This window comes from Thamnophis elegans, chromosome Z (assembly GCF_009769535.1).
Source record: "Thamnophis elegans isolate rThaEle1 chromosome Z, rThaEle1.pri, whole genome shotgun sequence".
Lineage (NCBI taxonomy): Eukaryota > Metazoa > Chordata > Lepidosauria > Squamata > Colubridae > Thamnophis > Thamnophis elegans.
In genome coordinates, this window is record NC_045558.1 from 58566584 (window position 1) to 58590895 (window position 24312).

Sequence of the window (24312 nt, forward strand, 5' to 3'; positions counted from 1 at the left end):
CAGGCTGCCTTCAACTCCAACCAATTTATGTTGTGGTGGAGATCCGAGGCCAACCATCTGCCCTGAGCCAACCGGGGACCCACCAGGGCCCCCCAACTGAACAGATTTGCATCCGTGGTGACGATTACCCTGTCCGGTATCAGCTAAAAGAAAAGAGTTGCAAAATATTGAGACAGAACAGGTTCAGAGAAATCTAATATACGTAAATAGGGAATTTTATGAAAACAGTAATAAAAATTCTAGAAGGTTGGCTACAGGCACATAAGCTGAAAAGGCAAAAATCCCGATTGGAGTAATAAAGAACAACAAGGGGGAAAGATGTAATATGATGAGAGAAAAATTGTTGATATTTCAGAAATTCTTTGAAAATCTATATAAGGTAAATGTAGAGAAGTCATATATAGAGAAGAATTTAAATTGTAAAATTCAAGATAATGATAAAGAAATAATGGAATTACAAATAGAAGAAAAGGAAAGTGGAAGTTATTAATAAATTGAAGATAGGTAAGCACTGGGTTGGATGGATTAGGTGTAGAATATTACAAAAATTGCAAAGGGCTACTGGTGCCAAAGATGAAGATAATGTGTAATAAAGTAATAGAAGGGGAAAGTGTTCCATGTTCCTGGAAGCAATCCTTGATAATAGCAACAGCGAAACCAGTTAAAGATCATGCAAAACATAACACTTTCTGCAATGCAAATAAATCTGGTAGATAGTTAGCATATCAGATTAGGGAAAAACAAAAAATTCGTAATATAAGCAAATTGCACTACAGAGAGAAAGAAGTGTTTCAACAGGGTGAGATTCAAAAGGTCTTCCATGAATTCTTTACAGTGTTGTACAAGGGTGACAAAATTAATGGTCTAGATATAGAGAGATACTTGGATAAAGAAAAAATACCCATAGTTAAAGAAGTGCAGAGGCAAAGATTGAATCAACCAATAACTTCGGGGGAAATTTTACAGGTAATTAAGCAGTTAAAGGCAGGGAAGGCACCTGGTACAGATGGCTTGACAGCGGCTTACTATAATAATCTACAATTAGAAATGGTAGAACCTCTTAAGGAATTATTTAATAAGATTCAAACGGAAGGTAAGGTACCTCTATCTTGGAAGACAGCTTTTATATCCCTAATACCCAAAGAAGACCAAGATATTACCCAGCCAAAAAACTACAGACCTATATCACTACTTAATGTGGATTATAAAATTTTTACTAAAATACTAGCAAATAGGTTAATGTTGGTTATTCAACAATTGATTCATAATGATCAAACAGGTTTTATTCAAGGGAGACAAATGAGAAGTAACATAAGATTAATTGTTAATGCATTAGAATATTTGGGAAAGAATAACTAAATTCCTGCTGCGCTCATATTTCTGGATGCTGAGAAAGCCTTTGATCGAGCTAATTGGCAATTCTTGTTGAAAACACTGCAAAAATGCAAATAGGAGAACGTTTCTTACAATCAATTAAAGCAATATATCAACAGCAAACAGCTCAAATTATAGTTAATGGAAGTTTAACAGATTCTTTTCAAATTGAAAAAGGTACAAGACAGGGTTGTCCCTTGTCCCCATTACTTGTTGAAGAAAATACGGGGCTTGGAGGGCCTAAAGGAAATTAAGATTAGGCAGCAAGAATATAGAGTGCGTGCTTTTGCTGATGATCTGGTTATAATATTAACCCAACCGCAGGAATCTATGATCTTAATGAATATGATTAATTAATATGGTCAAGTGTCAGGATTTAAAATAAATCTAGGGAAAACAAAAATATTAGCTACAAATAAGAATACTAAACAAAAGGAAGAACTAGAAGGAATGATAGGATGTGAAATGGTTAAAAAGGTCAAATATTTAGGAGTTCATATTTCAACCTCAAACAGGAAGTTATATAATTATAATTATGAACCACTTTGGCATAGTATACAGAGATGAAAAAATGGGAAAAGTTACAGTTATCCTTGCTGGGAAGAATAGCAGCAGTGAAAATGAATATTTTACCTAAATTTTTATTTCTTTTCCAAATGCTACCTATACTTAAAAAAGATGTGAACCTGTTAGAACGGCAGAAGGGTATTAATAAATTTGTGTGGGCAGGGAAGAAGCCAAGAGTAAAACTAAAAATAATGCAAGATGTGCGTGAGAGGGGAGGTTTGAAATTACCCAATTTAAAACTATACTACGACACAGTAGCTTTAATTAGTGACTGGATTAATTTAACAAATGATAGGATACTTAATATCGAGGGGCATGATCTGGTATATGGCTGGCATGCTTACCTGCTATATAACAAAAAATTGGACAAGAATTCATATTTTAAGGAATGCTTTACTGCGGGTCTGAAAAAAATATCAACACAAATTAAATGATAAGATATCCATGTGGGCAATTCCTAGACATGCAATAGAAAATATGAACATAGTACAAAAACAGGATATAACTACGTACAGACAGCTTCTTACCCTAGAAAGGGGTGTATTACAACTAAAATCCTTGGATGAATTAAAAGAGGAAAAGGTAATTCAAACATGGTTCCAGCATGGACAGCTACAGGCCAGGTGGAAAACAGATCAAAAAAATTGGTTTTATGCAAGTCAAGGATAATTTATTTAAACAAATAAGAGATCAAAGCTTAATGCATATAAAGAGACTATACAATATATTAATACAGATGGATTCTGAAACAGAAATAGTTAAAGACTGTATGATAAAGTGGGCTCAAAATATTGAAGAACCAATAATGTTGGGAAAGGATCTGGGTAAGAAATGTAAAATTTACACAATCCCAAAACTTGAGAGAAAACTTTTATAAGATGTTTTATAGATGGCATTTAGATCCTAAAAAGTTGGCTTCTATGTATCTGAACTTACAACCCAAATGCTGGAGATGTGATTCTCTCGACGCTACATATTTTCATATATGGTGGACTTGCAAAAAGGTTAAGGCATTTTGGATAAAAATATGGTGGATTATGCAAAATGTTCTTAAAAAAAGGATAAAGTTTACCCCTCAGTTATTTTTGTTAGGTATAATTACTGATTGTACAGCTGTAGAGATTAATTTGATTTTGCATTTAATAACTGCAGCTAGATTGTTGGTGGCGCAATACTGGAAGAAGGAAGATTTGCCTACAATTCAAAAATGGACATTGAAAGTCATAAATTTAGCCGAGATGGCTAAAATATCTGCATATCTTAAGGACTACTCAAACGAGAGATATAAACGAGACTGGAAAAAATGGATCGATTATATACAAAATAAATATGGGACTAAGAAATTCCAGATAGCTTATGATTAAGATCAGGAATTATATAAATTGTTTAAAGTTAGCCTAGCAAGGAGGAGCTAAGTTCAATGTAAAGATGTTATCATTTTTTTATTCTTTTTTCCAATATATTACAAAAACATCTGTTTTTGTTAAAGATTTATACCGTGTATGGGCTCTGGGAAGTCGGGGGAGGGAAGGCTGGGAGGAGTTGGAGGGGAGGGAGGGATGAATATTAGGCTTAACGAGGGGTGTTAGATTTTAATGTAATATGATTGCACATGTATACTGTCTTCTCTTATTTTTTCTTTATAACTTAGATGTGTTAAGTATATTGATATGGAAGCATAAATATCATCAACATAGAATGGAGTTTGCTCAGAAGCTGAAATACACCAATAAGAGGAAGAGTGGGAAATAGAGGAGAGAAGAAAGATAGGAAGAGCGGGATAGGAGAGAGGGTAAGGGGGGAAGATGAGGAGGATAAGGAGGAGTGGAATGAAGAGAGAGGAGAAGGAGAAAGGAAGGGGAAGTAGAGTAGAAAAGGATGATGGAGGGAAGAAAGGAGGTAGGAGAGAGGTAGAAGAAAGAGGTGTATGGAGAGCAGAAGAGCTAATAATGGGTTTTTATCTTTCTGGGCGTTGATGACAAGACGAACTGATGTAATTACTACTTAATACAATAGGATATTGGCTATGTAATAGTATACATGTGATTATATGTTATGAAAGTGAAAAATAAAAAAGTATATTTTAAAGATCATACAAACCCAGGAACATATAGACCAATATCACTTATTAATCAGGACACAAAGATTTTTACAGTAATACTGGCAAATAAATTGAATATATTTATAGAGAATTATATTAAAATTGATCAGTGTGGATTTATAATAAACCGACAAATGTCAGATAAAGTAAGGAGGATATAAAGTAAGGAGGTTATTATATAAAGAATCAGAAATTAAAGTCAAGTGTATTAGCATTTGACGTATTTAAGGCCTTTGATTCTGTGGAATGGCCTATAGTAAAAGATATTAATAGAGAAGTTAGGTTTTGGTAAAAAATTTAGACATGTGATAAATCAAATATATTCAGAGAATAAAGCGAGTATAGCCATCAATGAGGGTGTTACAGAGACAATACCTTAAGCCAGGGAACAAGGCAGGATTCCCCTTTATCCTCAGTTCTACTTGCATTATTGATGGAGGTTTTGGCAAATGCTATTAGAGAAGATTCATTGATTGAAAGGATTGGAGTACAGAAGAAAACTAAAATAAATTTATTTGCAGATGATACATTATTAACAGAGGATATATTTACATCTGAATGAATTTGGGAAATATAATGGATTACAAATAAACTGGGAAAAATCAGAAATGATATTCTATAATCATAATAAAGATAATCATTATAAAGATTATAATAAAGAACAAGTGATACTGCAAGGGAAATATAAATTAAAAATAGTAGTATTAAATATTTAGGTATTGACATCCCAAAAATATTCAAGAGTTAAAGAAAATAAATTATGAAAAGTTAAACAAAGATATAAAAAGAAAATAAATTATGAAAAGTTGAACAAAGATATAAAAGATAAAATATATAAATATGAGAAAGTAAAATTATCATGGTTTGGAAGAATTGAAATATTAAAAATGAAAGTTTTACCAAAATTTATTTTTTTGTTTTAGATGATCCCAATTAAATTCTCAAATCAAGAATTAAAGCAAATACAGAGGCTGTTGGAGGTATATTGTAATGGAGGTAAGAAAGCAAGAATAAGTAAAGCATTATGGTATGAATCATTAAAAAAGGGTGGGCCAGGTCTTCCAAATATTAGAAATTATTGGGTAGCTAATCAATTAAAGATAATCCCAGAAATTACAGTAGTAACTAGAGATTTAATATGGAGGGATATAGAGTTGAAAAAGCTATGGGAAATAGGTGATCCTATAGAAACATATTGGTTTAAAAAGGATATTTAAAAAATTGTTAGGAGCATACAAAATCCCTTTTTAAAAAACTTGATGGAATTATGGAATACATGGAGATACTGACTAATGCCAGGAATCTCTCCTTTAACACCGGTGGTGGAAATGGAGAAATATCCTAAGATTGAATTGAAAGAATGGATTAGTAAACTAAAAGAAAATCAGATATATAAATGGGAAGACTGGAAGAACAAGATAAAGAATATAACACAACTAAAAAAACATTTTAGCAGATATTAAATTAAATTGGTTGAATTTAATACAATTAGAGGAACGGATAAAAGTGGAAAAAAGATTCAAGGAGAAAGATAGACAGTTAACAAAATTTGAAATGGTTATAAAAGAATGTGAGATGAACGAAGAATATATAGGGAAAGGAAAAATATGGAAAATATATAGAATATTAACTGATTTAGAAGAGCAGGTAAAAAGTTTAAAATTAATTTGGGGGTAAGATTTGGGAGAAATAAATGATAATGATTGGAAAAATATTTGAAATAGAAGATTATATAAGAATATGTCAGTTAGAGTTAAGGAAAATGTGATATGAAGGTGGTACCTAACACCACGTAAATTAAATCAAATAGATGATAAATATACAAATATTTGTTGGAGGTGCAAGAAAGTTATCTTGCAGAAAGGTAGCATCCACCCTTCTCCTAGAAGAATGAAATATTCTAGGAAATATTAAAAAGGAAGAATATTGTATTTCCCTGGAGGAGAAATGGAGAAAGATGTTTTTTTTTTCCTCCAAAGCCCAAGAGAGGGTATAAATACATCTCACTCCACTCCCATGTGATCAGCTACCTAGGACTTCAAATCCATGTGGTACTGTTCAACATTAAACCATCCTTCCAAGCAGACTCCATGTTTCCAGTGTCTTCCTTCCCACTTGAAACTAAACCCAGATGGACATTCCTTCCAACAGTGTGTTTGTGGTCACAGCAAGCAAGAATGTTACTTAGTGCCATCTTTAAGTCAAACTAATTAAGCTGAGATCTTATTTCAAATCATTCATGCTGAATGTGAAGCGTTTTTTGAATGAGGGGGTCATTGGTGCACTTTGATAAGGGCATCTTCACTAGCCTTGCTAATGTTACTTATTTGGGCAATGAAATGTCTGCAAGAAAGCAACCAAGCTCACAATATACCAAGGAACCCTCATTTCAACTGTAAGCTAAAAATATTCTCCTTTATTTTTGAAGGAGGTGTTGGAAGAAATGTCCTTCTGGGTTCAGTTCCAACTGGGGAAAAGACACTGGAAACATGGAGGCTGCTTGGAAAAATGGTTTAACGGTGGACAGGATCACATGGTTTGAGCTCCTGAACAGAAAAGGGGACCACATGCTTCAGGATGTTGGGTGAAGAAGAAAAAAGAGGCAGAGATGCTGAAAGTCCCTGGTTTTATGCCCTCTCTGGGCTTTGATCTTGAGCTTGTATTCTGACTGTCAGACTTCAATGGGGCCATAGAGGGGCAACTCTGTAGGCTGTGTTTTAAATCCAAGTTTGGTTGAGTATTGCTTTTTCCCAGATGCCCTGTGGTGACATGGGTAAAGGGCTAATACTATCATGCCTTAATCCCATCACCTTGGAGCTGAAGGGGGAGACCTTTGTTACGTAGAATAGACTGGCTCAGGTCTTTTAAAGGCCCATTGTCAAAGGTGGTGGCTATTACGAGTGAGTCTGTTTCCTGCCTAAAAACACATTTCTCCATTTCTTATCCAGGGAAATATAATATTCTGTCTTTTCAATATTTCCCAGGATATTTCATTTTTCTAGAAGGGTGGGTTTTAACTTCCTACATAGGATTTCATGAACAAGAGCCATCCTCAGCCAGATATGTTTATTGGGTGATTTTGAAATAGGCGTTGTCTCTCAGCCCTACCTTCCCCACTAGGTTATTGCTGTGAGGAAAATAGGAGGAAGAAGATATGTTGGATGTTTGTTGCTTTGAGTTATTTGTGAAAATAATAAAAATGGGGAAAGAGAAATTTAAACTACACAAAGGAATCTTGTTACAGTAACATAAGCTTTTGTAGATCAGCCCTCAAAACTTCTTCCAAGGCAGAAATATGGGCCATTTCCTTTCTTGCAAAAGAATTTAAGGGGAGGGGAAAATCTGCTACCCGATCTTGTTTCGGATCCCTTGAAACTGCTACATTTATTAGACCCGCGAGTTTCTCTGATGCGGGCCTGTATCTCTTCCTCGTAGGCTACTCGGCCTTCCAAGCTGCTGCCGGATTAGAGACCCGCGGTGACGAAGAATCATAGCGCCAACTGCTTCTTCCGCAGCAAAGGCGGCCTCTTACCCAGATACAGGCTTCCCCGGTGATCTCTTCTTCCCCGAGGATGGCTTGGCAAGCAGCCCTCAAGTAATCGTCGCCCAAAGCCAGCTTGGCTGAGGAAGCAGCCAGCGTCCCCAGCAGGCCAGCGCCTACGGCGCACGTAGTTCTCAACGCCAGCGGCATAGGCCCAGCGCTTCGCTTTCATGAGTCTTTCGAAAAGACGTCGCTCGCGCGTTCCACTGAAGAATTACGTGACGATGCGACTCCGCCTTGCTGTAGTTATTCTCCAAAAGAGGTAATCTGTTAATGCCTTATTGTAATCTACGAATATGGATTGTAAGACCACCTCAGATGTCTGGAGGTCTATCTATTTTATTTTAAATGTCAGAAATCATATAAAGTTGTAAAGTTGTATTGTAACAATGCTCTACAGTAGATATGCTGTAGATTGGAATAAAAAGGGGAGATACATCTCTGTTCCACTGTTTTAAAACTAAAGAAAAGTTGAGTTTCAATGCACAAATAACACTGCAACCAAGAATTATGTATGCACTTAAGGAGGCCCTCCTTATCCAAAGATAAAAGCCAGAAAGAAAATTGTTGTAAATTTCTTATGATATTCAGCATCTGGTCTTATTACACTTTTGTCTGAAGACAAAATGATAGGGCTTGATTGATTATACATGAAATAATTTAAAAACCATTACACTAGAAATCAGGGAAAGTAAAGATTTTTCTCAAATGTTACAAATCTGGAGTGAAACGATCAGTGTGGAAAAGCGGGTGCTCCATCGTGACATCTTCAAAGTCACAAAACTCAGAAAATCTTTGATTTCATTATGTATTGTTTTGTGTTGTTTTTAATTTTTGTTTGGTATCCCCCTTCCCTGGTTTGAGTTGTGAGCTGCCCTGAGTCCCCCTCGGGGAAAAGGGCGGCATATAAATAAAATAAACATTCAAACATTCAACATTCATTCATGGAAAATCATATGCACACATGCAGAAGATCCTTGAAGATGTACAAAGTAATTTGTAGAGTTCAGCAACTGCTCTGGACACCACTTCAAAGTTTCATCAGATATATGGTTTGTTGAAATCTTGATTGAACAAAACATCTCATTATTGTAAGAGCTTTCCCTCACTGCTGAGTCAATATGCCATCCACATACTTGGGGAGGGATGGGGGGACTATCCCAAGATGAAATTGGATTTGCCAATATGCTTGTCCTTCTCCTGTTGCCAAATAGATTGGTTGAAAAAGCTTAATAGATGTTATACCTGGAGAATGCTCTTGGATAGTTTCAGAATACTGATACAGCTGAAGATAATTTAGGATTATCCTGCACCTGTTGGTGAGACAAGATGAAATCAAAATTCTGAGGACAAAAAAAAGCAGTTTACAACTTTTCTTCATCACAAAAAAGGAATGTCCAAAGACTCAGGGTGTATTTTCAAAGCAGGACTACATCAGACTAATTAGGCCTGAAAATGGACTAGAAACTTAACACAGAGATAGTGAAGAACTGACATAAATGATCATCCAGGCTTGATTAATATATATTTGGCCAATTCTTAAAATTATTGATTCTGGGCACTTTTTAAAGATAAGCTCATCTATGCTGCATCAGAGTAATCCAAAAGGAGATTACTAATCTGTATCTGAATTTACTATATTGGAAATAAAAGAAAGATTTTTGTCTGGATAGGATTGTGGATGGTGTCAGATCCCCAAAAGTGATACTGCCATTCAATTGTGGAGAGGGGAGCCTCGGAATTAAATCATTAGCTACATCTGAAACAACTGAGTTTTACAACTTTACAACTGGTTTCCTGTCGCCGGGAGACTGAAGGTCCCAATATCTCCGGAGGGATGTTTATGATAGCCATGTGGGATAGAGATGTGCCCAGAGGGTTTTCAGGTGCTCCATCAGCCGAGAGCTCAGAGAAGGGGTGGGGGTGTGGCTATTGTTATCCGAGAGTCTCTAGTACCTTGTAGGATCCCTGCTCCGGAGCTTGTCGGGTGTGAGTCCCTGCTGGTGAAGTTGGACCTCAAGGGTCAAGTGGGTCTGCTGTTAACGTACCTGCCTCCCAACAGCGTTGCAGCAGCCCTCCCCTCGCTCCTCAAGTCGGTAGCCGAGCTGGCAATTGAGTTCCCCAGGCTTATGGTTCTGGGGGATTTCAATTTGCCTTCGCTCGGGGAACACTCTGATGAAGCGCAGGAGTTCATGGCTTCCATGACAGCCATGGGCTTGACCCAAGTAATTCGGGGCCCAACCCACTCGGCGGGTCACATGCTCGACCTTGTATTTCTCTCGGAGCAGTGGACTTGTGATCTTGATCTGAGGGGTAGTGAGATCGTACCCCTGTCGTGGTCAGACCACTACCTACTGAGGCTTGACTTTCGGAGACCACATCCCCACTGTAGGGAGGAGGAACCGACCAGGTGGTTCCGCCCCAGGCGACTTATGGACCCTCTGAGGTTCCAGACGGAGCTTGGGGTTATTCCTGATACCCTCGCCCGCAGTCCGGCAGAGACTCTGGTTGCTGCTTGGAAGTCTCTTAACCGGATTGCGCCTCTACGGCCGCTCCGAGGCAGTGGATCCAGGAGGGCTCCTTGGTTTACTGAGGAACTCTGGGAGAGGAAGCGCCGGAAGAGACGCCTAGAGCACCAATGGAGATCCAATAAATCCAAATCGAACCGAGCACTTTTAACATCTTGCATCAGAGAATACATCCGGGCAATCAGGATGTCAAAAAGAACTTACATTGCCACTCTGATTGCTTCAGCTGAGTCGCGCCCAGCCGCCCTGTTCAGGATAACCCGTTCCCTCCTAAATAGGGATACGGGTGATCCTTTGCAGGGCAGGGCTGAGGATTACGTCCAGTTTCTCGTGGATAAAGTTGCTCGGTTTCGGACGGACTTGGACTCCAATTCTGCAGAACCAGCCGAGGCACTAAGGGATAATCTGGTAGACCATCGCTGGATTGAGTTTCAGGCTGTTGCCCCTGAGGACGTGGACAAGGCCATGAGAGCTGTAAGTGCCTCCACATGTGTACTGGACCCGTGCCCCTCCTGGCTGGTTGTTAACAGCAGGGAGATGACACGGGGCTGGATCCAGGCGGTCGTTACCGCCTCCCTTCGGGAGGGGGTCTTTCCCCCCGCTCTTAAGGCGGCGGTGGTGAGACCCCTCCTGAAGAAACCATCTTTGGATCCAGCCGTTCTAAACAACTATCGTCCAGTCTCCAACCTCCCCTTTGTGGGGAAGGTTGTTGAGGAGGTGGTGGCCTTTCAGCTCCAGCGGTCCTTGGAGGAAGCTAGTTATCTTGATCCATTCCAGTCTGGCTTCAGGCCTGGCTACAGCACAGAAACCGCTTTGGTCGCATTGACCGATGATCTTTGGAGAGCCAGGGATGGAGGCCACGCCTCCATCCTGGTACTCCTTGACCTCTCAGCGGCTTTCGATACCATCGACCATGGTATCCTTCTGCAACGACTGCGGGAGGTGGGGGTGGGAGGCACTGTTTTACGGTGGTTCTCCTCTTACCTCTCGGACAGGTCGCAGTCGGTGTTAGTCGGAGGGCAGAGATCGACCCCTAGGCCCCTAACATATGGGGTGCCGCAGGGTTCGGTCCTGTCCCCCCTACTTTTTAATATCTACATGAAACTGTTGGGCGAGATCATTCGGCGGCACGGGATAAAATACCACCAGTATGCGGACGATACACAGTTGTATCTGTCCGCCCCGTGCCAACTCAATGAAGCGGTGGACGTGATGAGCCAGGGCCTTGAGGCTGTTAGAGACTGGATGAGGGTTAACAAGCTTGTGCTCAATCCAGATAAGACCGAGTGGCTGCTGTGCTTCCCTCCCACTAATTTGCCAAGTGTTCCATCTCTAAGGCTGGGGGGTCAAATACTACACCCCTCAGACAGGGTCCGCAACTTGGGAGTCCTCCTGGACCCACAGCTGACTTTTGAACACCATTTGTCAGCTGTGACCAGGGGGGCATTTGCCCAGGTTCGCCTGGTGCACCAGTTGCGCCCCTACCTGAACCGGGAGGCTCTCACAACAGTCACTCGTGCCCTTGTGACCTCTAGGCTGGAGTACTGCAATGTGCTCTACATGGGGCTGCCCTTGAAGAGTATTCGGCGACTTCAGCTAGTCCAGAATGCGGCCGCGCGAGTGATCGTGGGTGCACCTCGTTTCACCCACACAACACCTATCCTCCGCGAGCTGCACTGGCTACCTGTCGATCTCCGGGTGCGCTTCAAGGTGCTACTTGTCACCTACAAAGCCCTTCATGGTATTGGATCTGGGTACTTGAGAGACCACCTACTGCCAATCACCTCCACTCGACCAATTAGATCCCATAGATTAGGCCTCCTCCGAGTTCCATCAGCCGGTCAGTGTCGACTGGCAACCACGCGGAGGAGAGCCTTCTTGGTGGCAGCTCCGACCCTATGGAACGAACTCCCCGTGGAGATTCGTACCCCCACCATCCTCCAGACCTTCCACATAGCCCTTAAAACCTGGCTGTCCCGACAGGCCTGGGGCTAAAGACCTCAACCCCACCCGAATTGTATGAATGTTGTGCTTTTAACGATGTATTGTCTTATGTGTTTAATCTGGTTTGTCCTCCCTTTCCCTCTGAACTGTGAGCCGCCCTGAGTCCCCCCAGGGAAAAGGGCAGCATACAAATAAAGTACCTATACCTATATATAACTTTGATGTCTAATAGAGATAGCCATGGGAACATGTGCTTTATTGACTCCCAGGGCAGAAGAGTTAAGGACATCTTCACACTTGTGTATTGGTTGAAATCTGCATTCGGGCAAAGGGGAGGGGTCATTATCAGCTTAATCCCATTTGCATGGCTTAAAGGTCTTCAGATGTTGCTTTGCTTCTAATAGTTTCCATCCTGACTGATTAAAGGTTCCTTTTGGAATAATCCATTTCAAGAGTCTTTATCCTCCTAAAATAATAAAAGTATTCTGAACTAGAGAAGATACATTTAGCAATGGTAAATGGACTATGGACAAGATGTATTTTATAAACCTCTTACATATTAACTTTTGCAACAATTCTCTTAAATGTTCTGAGTACTACAGACCAATTCAATTTATAGGGAGGCCAGGATCCATGTGGATACTTCCTTAGGGTATGTACCACTTTTGTATACCACCTGCATTTTTATATTAAGAAAGGTAATTTATCTTATTATTTTTTAAAGAAAGCAATGCAAATGAAGAGTATTCATCTTTGTAGAAAAAAGAATATAACCAGTAAAGTGTTGGGAATATCCTGCAAATTGGACTTAAGTTTGCATAGCATTCTGATTAATTAGGGTGTAAGTTTCCAGCAGTTTTCCCCTAGCCACTGAGATGCCAAAGAGAGAGACTTGAGATGAGGCTTGCAAAAAGTATCAGCTTTTATTTATGGCCATAGCAAAAGCTGGGTGACAAAACTATATCCAAAACATTCAAACAAAAGCATGTAAGGAATAGCCACACTCTAAAAGAGTGGCTCAGAGTATTATATACATTTTAGGCAGATAGAAACAAAGTTTATCCAATCAGAGACAAAAAAATTGTTACCAACGTGATCTTTAAAGCATGCTTTGGTTTAAGCTCCTATCTATGTCTTATCTGTGGAGTATCTCTATAGCCTTGTGTAGGGAGTGGCTGCCCCCCTATGCCAAATTGTTTTTTGCAGAATGCTTTAAGGATTTATGAGCCAGGAAAACTCCCTAGTTTGGTTCCTTTATCTATAGAGTTTGATATTCCCATGTAACAATTTCTTCTACTAGCTTTCAAAATTGTGCCAAGCTTTGAGGCTAAGAATAGAAGCCAGACACAGAAGTGAGATAACATTTGCAGTCTGGTATTAAGGTTACAATTTGCTTGGCTAGAAAACAACTAATTTCTGACAGTATACAATAATATAAGCAGAAGCCAATATTGATTCATATACTCCTTCATTCCTCCTTTTTTATTATTGGACAGGTTGCTACCTGTCAATGATGAAGTAGGGGAGCATATTCTTTAGGGATGGTGATAAGAACCGTGATATTAGCTGGGCAACCAGGGATTGCAGAGGTTACCGAGGAGGATGACAGTCATACCAGAAAAGGTAGACTGAATTATATGCTGGAAAAAAGGATGAGACAAAGAAGGAAAAAGAGATCTCCAAAGGCCAACAAGATAAAAACCGAATCCTTTTCCAGTTAGAGAACATATTAACAAACCAGACAAACTTGATAGCCCTAGTCCACGTTTGTACAAGGACATGAGCGAGTTTCCTCATCCAAGTAGTAATGTCATCAATAGCGTTTCTTTGGTCATCGATCTGTAAATAGAATTTGTGAGATAATTTTTCCACAGAGACATCCTTTTGCTAACCAATCATGTAAAACAAAGGTATTCTGGGATATTGTTGTTTTAAAAGTTGGAGCAGTTGCAATAGTTATTATTGCTAGCATTGGCAGTGTCCTTATAATTCTATTCAGCATATACACATGCTTCATACCATCGGCTAGGCACATAGGCAAACCTTATAAGCCAGCTGGAGCATGCTAATTAAGAGTTATCACATCCGTCCATAACCCACTCTGTCTAGTTATATTTACAAGTGAGTTACTAGATTGTGTCAGGTTAATTCTAGACTGCAAGGTGACATTAAACGAAGAAAACACCCTTGCTTTGAATGTATGATTTTTCACACTTGTCACTGCATTACATTCTCCTCCTCCTCTTTGTCCTATGCATAAGAAAATTATTCCCAAATATCGAACATTGCATTACATCAATACATATTATCTCTTCAGGGATTATGATATCACTATCTCTTAGTATTACTATATTCAAGTCAGGTTGATCTGATTCAATGTCCCAATATATATGAATTTTACATGGGAGCCATCACCATTACAGTGTCCCACTATTCCCCAAAGGTGTATATCAGTTTACAAGTACAATAATAACATTCAGTGGAACAGTTACAATCACAAAATCAACACAATCCATAGAGTGCAAGCTTGCACAGCATCTTTTAGGATCTTCAAGTGGAATAGTAGAGGCCAGAAAGACCAAACATTGCTACTCCTGCAATGAGAGGAAAAAAATCATTCACAAAATCTGTGCATACCACCATGACTACATCAGTTTTGGGAAATGCTTATTCTCAGTGGGTCTTCTCCAGGAGCCATTTTCCACAAGTGTAGTGATTTGTCCTTTGTCACTAGTTTGGGCTGCTGCTTCGGTGGTCAGCAGGGCTTGGTAGGGTCTGTCCCAGATTTGGCTTTTTCCTCATGTCAGGTTTTATCAGGACCCAATCACCAGGCTTGAATTTATGAACAGCAAAATTGAGAGGTCAGGTTTTAGCTAGGAGTCCTGTGATTCTGAGGAAAGATAAAGAACAGGAGAGGCCAAGTATGCAATTCTTTACAGACATATCTTTAGTCTCATATTGTGTAATTTCCCCCATTCTGTCCAAGTGTGGAAATTCAAACATTATTTCAGAAGGCAGACGATGTTGCATTCCACAGAACATTCCCACTGCCTCTATGATCGATTGAAGCATTTTTGCAGTAAAATGAGTAAATTTCATATTGACAGCACTCCTCCATTGAATAATTAGGAAAGAAAATCACGAGACTCCATTGACAGAAATCAAGTGTACTTTTACTAATTATAAGTGATCAGAAGCGTAGCAAAGCGAAGACCGATTATTTAGGCGCGAAAGCAAATGATATATAGAATAACCCATTCCCCACCCCTTGGCATCCCAGTTACAGTCCAATCATAATTCTCCCAAGTGTCAGGTGTGAGATAACTTCAAAAGGCATCACCAAGATGGAATGTCGGTGCCGTTGGCCTTGGCAGGAAACCTCCTCCACATGCGCAGTAAGACAGGCAGCAGAAACTCCAGAATCTTCCTCCAGCACAATTAGCAATCCCCTCCCAAATACCATGCCCCCCCTCCCCGTGTCAATTGCAGCCGAAGCAGCAGCAAAGCAGAGGCTGACATCCAGCCCTCCTCCGGAAAAAGGCAGTCAGGCCTGGAAAAACGACAAAACACAAACAAACAGACGAACAACAAAAAACAGAAAAAGAAAAATGGGAGGGGGAGAGAGAAAGTCAGGAAGGAGAGTCAACTAGGGCTTGTCAGGATAAGCAGAATAGAACTGGCGGAGCAGCTGGGGGCCCCGGAGATGGGACTTGTCCACCCACTTGGCATGACACTGAGGAAAATGCTTCCAAGCCACCAGGTACTGAAGTCGATTCCGCCGTCTTTGAGAGTCCAATATTTCCCGGACCTCAAAATGCTGTTCACCATCAATCAACAGGGGGGCAGGTGGCGGATCCACTGGCGGACGTAAAGATGAAAAATGAACAGGTTTAATGAGATTAATGTGGAAAACAGGATAGACACGGTTGAGGTGCTTGGGTAGCTGCAAGCGAACTGAAACAGGATTGATGACCTTGATTATGGGAAACGGGCCCACATACTTAGGCCCCAACTTCTTCGATTTCTGCATAGTTTGAAGGAACTTTGTGGATAGATAAACTTGGTCAACCACTTTGTACTGATAAGGTTGAGCACACTTCTTATCAGCTTGTTTCTTATGCTCCGAAGTGCCAAAGGCCAAATATGCCACAACCGCTCACTCCACTCGGAGATGGATGAGACCTGTGGTTGCTCAAGAGGAACTTCGGGAATAGGAACAAAATCCTGGCCAAACACAACTCGAAAAGGGGTGAATCCAGTGCTGCTATGTACAGAATTATTATAACCCACTTCCGCGTGCGGCAACAAGTCTACCCAATCATCTTGCTGGTAATTGATGAAACAATGTAAATATTGTTCTAGAACAGAATTAGTCCTCTCGCAAACCCCATTAGTCTGAGGGTGGTGGGCAGAGCTTAGACTCTGGGCGGAGCCAATGCGCTTAAGAAATTCTTTCCAGAAGACGGAAGTGAATTGTATGCCTCTATCAGAAATGATGTGATCAGGCACGCCATGCAAACGGTAAACGTGAGAAATGAAAAGTTTAGTGAGTGCCTTTGCAGAAGGAATCTTAGGGCAAGGTATCAAATGAACTTGCTTGGAAAACAAGTCAGTAACCACCCATATGACAGTGTGCCCCTGGCTCTCAGGAAGTTCAACAATGAAGTCCATAGAAATCTCCTTTCAGGGAGCGACAGGGTGAGCTACAGTCTGGAGCAAACCCTGCGGTTTCCCCGGTGGGCATTAGCGGCCGCACAAACAGGACAGCTGGCAACATAAAGTTCAATGTCCTTCTTCAAAGAGGGCCACCAAAACTGCCATTTCACCAGATGCAGCGTCTTCACAAATCCAAAGTGCCCCGCCAACTTGGAATCATGAGCCTGTTGGAGAACAACGAGATGAAGAGAGGCAGGGACGTAAAGTTTCGCTCCAATTCATGGCAAATCGTCTCTCATTGTGCATTCACCTTGAGGCTGCTGGAACCAATCATCCTGAGGAAGGGCCTTCTTGAGATTGGAAAGAAAATCTTGAGACACGTCCACCTTAGAGCGTGTCTGTTGCCTAGTAACAACAGGAGCAGCGAGGCTGGATGTGGGAACCACTGGCTGGATAATGCTGAGCTTAGAGCAGTTGTATTGAAGGAGTCTGGACAAAGCATCAGCCATGAAATTCTTCCCTCCCGGGATGTACTTAAGTGTGAAATTAAAACGATTGAAATGCTGAGCCCAGCGCATCTGCTTAGGGGAGAGCCGCCTGGGAGTTCTCAAAGCCTCCAAGTTCTTATGGTCAGTCCACACCTCAAACGGGTGCTTAGCGCCCTCCAGGAAGTGGCGCCATGTGGCCAAAGCCCAACGTACAGCAAATGCTTCTTTCTCCCAGATCGCCCAACGTCTCTCCGTGTCTGTGAGTTTACGAGAGGTGTAGGTACAAGGTTGTAAATTACCTTGGGCGTTAGTCTGAAGCAAGACGGCCCCCACTGCCACGTCGCTGGCATCAGCTTGAACGACAAAGGGCTTGTCCATCTCCGGATGCTTCAGAACCGGCTCCTCGGCAAAAAGTCATTTCAACTTTTCAAAAGCAATTTGACACTCCATGGTCCAATTCAACGGCTTGCTAGGCTTGGGTTTCGGCCCACCTTTGGACTTCAACAAATTAGTGATGGGAAGTGCAATTTTGGCAAAAGAAGGGATGAACTGACGATAGAAATTGGCAAAACCTAAAAATTTCTGTAATTGTCTACGTGTACGGGGCGCCTCCCACTCAGTGACCACCTTGACCTTAGCGGGGTCCATCTCCACACCTGCGTGGAAGATACGATACCCAAGGTGACTACTACTATCTTCTCCTGGTGAAATTCACATTTGGATAACTTGGCATAAAGTTCTGCGGCTCGGAGTTTCTTTAGGAAATTTACAATGAGTAAATTTCATATTGTCAGCACTCCTCCATTGAATAATTAGGAAAGAAAACCACGAGACTCCATTGATAGAAATCAAGTGTACTTTTACTAATTATAAATGATCAGAAGCGTAGCAAAGCGAAGACTGATTATTTAGGTGCGAAAGCAAATGATATATAGAATAACCCATTCCCCACCCCTTGGCATCCCAGTTACAGTCCAATCATAATTCTCCCAAGTGTCAGGTGCGAGATAACTTTGAAAGGCATCACCAAGATGGAATGTCGGTGCCGTTGGCCTTGGCGGAAAACCTCCTCCGCATGCGCAGTAAGACAGGCAGCAGAGACTCCAGAATCTTCCTCCAGCACAATTAGTAATCCCCTCCCAAATACCATGCCCCCCCTCCCCGTGTCAATGGCAGCCGAAGCAGCAGCAAAGCAGAGGCTGACACATATATTTGTTACAATTCACAGCATCCAGAAATTTCCAAAAAGAAATCACATCATACCTTAATCTAACTACATTGTAAAACAGTCATATACCCTAATTTAGATTTACATCAGACAGATTCCTTTCTGGCAGTGTTTAACTTTTGGTATTCCTGATTGGCCCATTAACAGCATAAAAGGTGTGAGGATTGCTCTGGTAGTTTGAGTTACATGCCAATTCCAGGAGGGAATGGGGATGGCATTTATAGAAGAAGGAAAAGGACCCATGAAGGATTCCAATGCAGGAAGGATACAACTGACTGTAGGCACATGCTTTCACAAAGGTACATGTGTCACAAAAGCCAAACAATCAAATGCTCAAAAGGAAAACACCTTTACAGCAGCACAATACATCATTTTCTTTCTTTCTTTCTTTTTCCAAATGATAGAATTCTTTCTATCATGATGAATGAGGGATGTATATTTAGCAGGGATAGTTTGGAGGACCATAATATTTGTAGACTTATGATAAGGGGTGGCAAGCACGAAGGATGCAACGACTGCCATCCCAGAACATATTGTAATTTCTAACTCATCTCTAATAATTCTAAAAAGGACAATAACTTGTGTTGCAAACAAACAAACAAACAAACAGACAGACAGACAGACAGACAGACAAAATATCATAGGGGTGGGGCACCTTGACTCATAAATGTTTAAAAATGCACTCAGGTAAAAGAGGGAAGGAAGAACAGCTTCAAAAATAAAACACAATAAAAAAGGCACTTTGAGTCAACACTCCAAAATATCAGATTCCATTCAGATGGAAGCAAATTCTCCAAAGGCAGATATCAAAAATAAACTAACAAACCAACAATGATATAGGATGGAGCCCTTTGACTCCGACATCAAAGAGGTAGGTAGGAAGAACAGCTTCAAAAATAAAACAAAACAACTTCAAAATAAAACAAACTTAAAAGAGGTATGTTAAAACATACAAATGTAAGCAAAATATATCAAAATCATTTCTTTTCATAGGTTTAATTAAACATTTTAAACCTAAAAAAAATTCCAGAAGAAAAATCAAAATAGTATTCAGAGCAATAAGGGAAATATAACTGCATAGCTTTTATATGCAGATCAAAAAGATCAAAACAGCGAAAGGTAAAGGTGCATGAGCAGGTCACCCATTTGCCCCAAATTTTTCAGAAGAGAGAAAAAATGGTGAAAATGAGCAGAAAAACCACTCCCCTTAATGATACAGAAGGAGCGGGGAAGAGGGTGGAATACACAGAGGCATTCACAGATCTCGCTCCGGGCATCTCACACACACACACACATGGTTAAAATGAGCAGACACCCGCACTCCCCCTCCCTTGCCTGTTTCTCTCCAAAGAATTACCCAGGAGGAAGAGGGGGAAGAGCGGTCGGGATATACACAGGCAACCACAGATCTCCATATTCCTTCCCCTTTTCATTCCTCAGGGCATCGGACACACACACTCACATTCGTACTGCAATCAAACTTTCATGCTTGCTCATGCCAACCAATCATTACAAGTATTTCAGGGAGCTTTTTCACAAGCCAATTTTGTATTATGAGAGGATCTCACCCTCTCTTCAGATTTCGAAATGATAACATACATAACACACACATACCATTAAATAACCTTACAGCTTACTGTTTCTTTATTCAAAAGGGAATCAACGTACATTCACACCAACTTTCACCAGCAGCATACTCACATTTGCACTGCAACAGACTGCTTGTGTTAACCAATTTCACATACAAAAATCCTATTTCATTCTTTCTGCATGCAAAGCAATCATTACAATTATTTCGGGGAACTGTTCATAAGCCAATGAGCTCCATTTTCTATTATTAAAGAATTTCAACCTCCCTCCAGGTCTGGAAATGATCACCTGCACACATACTATGGAACAACACTTTCAGACCTGGGGGAGGTTCTGTCTCTTCAAATCTTCAATTTTTTCTTTCCTTGGGAACCTGTGGCTCATTTTTGAAACAGTGGGAAAACTCAGAGAGCAGTTCAAATCATAAATGTGATTGTGGGCCCTACTCTCCTGTTCCCCACAGCTTCAAGCCCAAACTGAGAAGCTTACTTATTTTGCCATCTGGTCAAACATATCACAATCAATTCAATCCTATTCAATTCTACATGCTATTAGTATAGATGCACACCTAAGAATTTTAAAAGAAATCACATCAAATCAATCAGGTCAAATTATCTAATTCTTCACATCAAATTAATCAAGTCCAATTATCTAGGTCTTCCCATTCAAACAGGCTTTACCTTTTTATTGCCTGCTAAATTTTCTTACTTTTCCTCAAAGTTACACCCATTTTTTTATCTCCTTAAGCACTAGATTGTTAATACTTGTCTCTGCCCTGGGGTATTCTGTGTCTTTTCTTCCTAGTTTGGACCTACCAACAGGCGCTGACTGATTTTTTTAAAGATCCAAACTCTTATCTTAGATCTCCCAGCAATTGCTGGCATATTTTTAAAGATCAAGATGTATGGAGGCCTTCATTAACACATTATTTGAATCTGGGCAGGGCTCTTGAGCTCTACTTTTCTTTTTAAAGACAACTATTACTGCTGCAACAACGTTTTAACATATTCTTGTGGGCTAGCACGCAGCCCAATGAAGAACACGGTCCTATTCTTTTTGCTAGATCATCGGTTCTAGACAGACTACTAGTTTTATTGCCTATGATTCCTAAGGGATTTCTCGGACTGGGCTTCTTCAATATGGAGCCTGAGCAGACCAACCCTAGCCAAGGGTTTTCTCAGACCTTTTCTTTAGTATGGGGTGTGATCAGGATCTCTCCCTTGTATTAGGAATCCGGCCAAAACTCTCCCTTCACTCTGGGATTTCTTGGACCTTTCCCTCGGTACTGGGCTTGGCAATTATTCCAACAGTCACACTCCTTTCAAAGTGATCTGCTCTAACTGATCTTCTTGCAAATATGCAACTCTCACTTGATCATTCATACAGACACAAGGCAACACTCCCCTCAAACCTCCAAAATAAGAGATTTCTACTCACCTAGAGGGCACTATCTTACAACCTTCAGTCCAAGCCTCTTTGATGGCGTTCAAGCCAGGGTGGGATCGGAGTCTGCCAGCAATTACCAAGCCGAGGTCACTGGATGAAATTTTCCAGGAGCTCTCTTGACATCGTCGCTGGTTTTTGCTGGTTTTTCCCATCCGCCAAAATGAAGGCCACTGAGCTTGTGAGGAGCTGAATGTAGCTACCTTGAAGGAATAAGGCCTCCAATCCATCACGTTGGGCGCCAGAAAATGTAAGGTTCCAACAGTTTTCCCTGAGCCACTGAGATGCCAAAGAGACTCGAGACGAGGCTTACAAAAAGTATCAACTTTTATTTATGTCCATAGCAAAAGCTAGCTGACAAAACTATATCCAAACAAAAGCATGTAAGGAATAGTCACACCTGGAGGAGTGACTCAGAGTATTATATACATTTTAGGCAGATAGAAATAAAGTTTATCCAATCAGAGACAAAGATTCGTTACCAACGTGATCTTTAGAGCGTTCTTTGTTTCAAGCTCCTGTCTCAGTCTCTTTATCTGTGGAGTATTCCTATAGCCTTGTGTAGGGGGTGGCTGCCCCCTTTGCCAAGTTGATTTTTGGCAGAATGTTTTAAGGATTTATGAGCCAGGAAAACTCCCTAGTTTGGTTCCTTTATCTTTACAGTTTGATATTCCTGTGTAACAATTTCTTCTACTAGCTTTCAAAAATATGCCAAGCTTTGAAGCCAAGAATAGAAGCGAGACACAGCAGTGAGATAACATTTGCAGTCCGGTATTAAGGTTACAATTTGCTAGGCTAGTTAACAGCTAATTTCTGACAGTATACAATAATATAAGCAGAAGCCAATATTAATTCATATTGATTCATATACTCTTTCAAGGGCTTTGTAACTGTGACACTGCTCAGATATTTCTCAATTTGTAAATGGCTAACCATCCCTGTAGCCATTACACAAGAGTGTACCTATCCCTATCATAATTTCAAAATTCTAAATTTGCTAGGCAGACAAAGAATTAGGAATCATTGACTCCAAGATAATGTAATGCTGACATTTTAAAGATAACTTGAGCCTAATTATTCATACATTTCTTGATCTTTTCAATTTCACATTTAATCTGGATATTGACATTTGTTGTTAGTCATCTTTTCAAATTCCTCCTGTTTCTTAAATCCCATTATTCCTTAGAAAATAGAGGATTAATCCCTTTCTATTTATTTAGTTCAACAGATAATAAAACTTGTCCCAAACATGCTTTTTCAGGAGGCAACTGGACTTTCTTGTTTTTTTCTTTTGAAGACTTGTAGCTTCTCATCCAAGAAGCTTCTTCAGCTCTGATAGGATAGTGGGGAATGGAAGCAGGGATGGTTTCCAGCTTCTGTTACTGCCAGTTCACTCAGGGACACGCTTTGCATGCCCACACACTTGATGCGCGCTGTGTGCATGTGCAGTAGTGAAAAAAGTTTCTGTGCATGCACAGAAGCAAAAAACTAGATGGGGCCATCTATGGCACCACTGATAGAACTGGTTCAGGGGCGAGGCCAGACAAGTTACTACCTACTCGGCCGAACTGGTCCGAACTGGTAGGAACCCACCTCTGAATGGAAGGATTTATATTCCTTGCAGATAGCTGATAATTTGTGTTAAGTATATCTCCTTTTGGAAACTAGAGTTGAGTAGCAGAAGGTAGCAAGGAATGTGCCGCTGAATAGTCACACTATCAATCACAGCCGCCAAAGTTAAAACAAGGATAACTTTACTTGTTTTAACAAAAATAAAGTAGGATAAACGTTCTCCAAAACAAGCGATAAGTAGTCTTGAATTATATACACTGTTTATGATACAACACGTTGGTTTACAGATGCTCAATTCACGATTCACCATGTAGACAGGTAACTGTTGTGACTCAGAAGCAGTCTTCTGTGAGTCTTTTCGGAATGCAAGTTTCACAATGCAGCTGGGGCTCGTTAGTGGGTCTTTGGGTGATAAAAGGATGGATGGTGCCACGCCTTGGTTGCAGGAGTCAACGTTCCTTGGTTTGTTCAACATTGATGGATCATCAGTCGTGGTTTAGGTAAGATACACTTGGAAAAGTGCTTTGTTTTCTGTAACCCTGATTCAAGAAGATACACTTGGAGAAGTGCTTTGATTTCTGTAACCCTGATTCTTAGAGACTTTGGAAGAAGTGCTTTGCTTTCATTTTGTTCAACTTGTGTTGCCGTAAGAGAGATTTGTTTTGTATTCTGTTATCTGGTCAGAGACTGTATTTATGTTATTTTTGGGCTCGAAGCCAGTCTGAAGCCAAGAACTGATAAAGAGAGTTCCTTTTAAGTTGTTTTCCTGTCGTCTGTTAACGAGCAGAGAAGGGGGGACAGAACAGATTGACTCCTGCCTGACAACCCTTCATTTCCGTAATTATGGAGCAGTTGATGGCTGAAAATAGACAAATGGCACAACAAATCGCAATGTTGTCGGACCAAATTATGCAGTTGCAGAGAGCTGCAAACCCCCCCAGCCAAGGAGGAAGTGCCCAGTAGCCATGCCAGATAAATATGATGGGAGTCTGGCCATGTTTTCCGCGTTTCTGGGACAATGCCAGCTGTTCCTGAGTTTGAGAGTGGAGGACTTTCCCACTGGCCGGACGAAGGTGGGATTCATTATCAGTTTGCTCTCAGGCACAGCTGCCCGTTGGGCTACCCCCTTGTTAGTTCAGCAGAGCCCTTTGTTGGATAACTTTCAGGGCTTTTGCCAGTACTTCAAACGAATGTTTGAAGATCCGATCAAGGGGGAAACATCTGCTAGAAGTCTAAAGTCACTGCAGCAGGGGAGTAGTTCATTGCAGGACTATGTGACT

At 40.7% G+C, this 24312-nt stretch overlaps 1 protein-coding gene and 1 long non-coding RNA gene across 2 annotated transcripts in view; one reads left to right on the plus strand and one right to left on the minus strand.

Annotated features, from left to right (window-relative positions):
- TGM4 (transglutaminase 4) overlaps positions 1-7651 on the minus strand; it is a 163805-nt gene extending 156154 nt beyond the window's left edge. Inside the window, exon 1 of the mRNA XM_032235683.1 lies at positions 7575-7651. The gene's annotated coding sequence lies outside the window, so the exon portion shown is untranslated. The remainder of the gene's footprint in view (positions 1-7574) is intronic.
- Positions 7652-7733: 82 nt separating this feature from the next.
- Positions 7734-24312, plus strand: part of LOC116521068 — a 44093-nt gene continuing 27514 nt past the window's right edge. The window contains exon 1 of the long non-coding RNA XR_004256902.1: positions 7734-7845. This is a non-coding gene — a long non-coding RNA (uncharacterized LOC116521068). The remainder of the gene's footprint in view (positions 7846-24312) is intronic.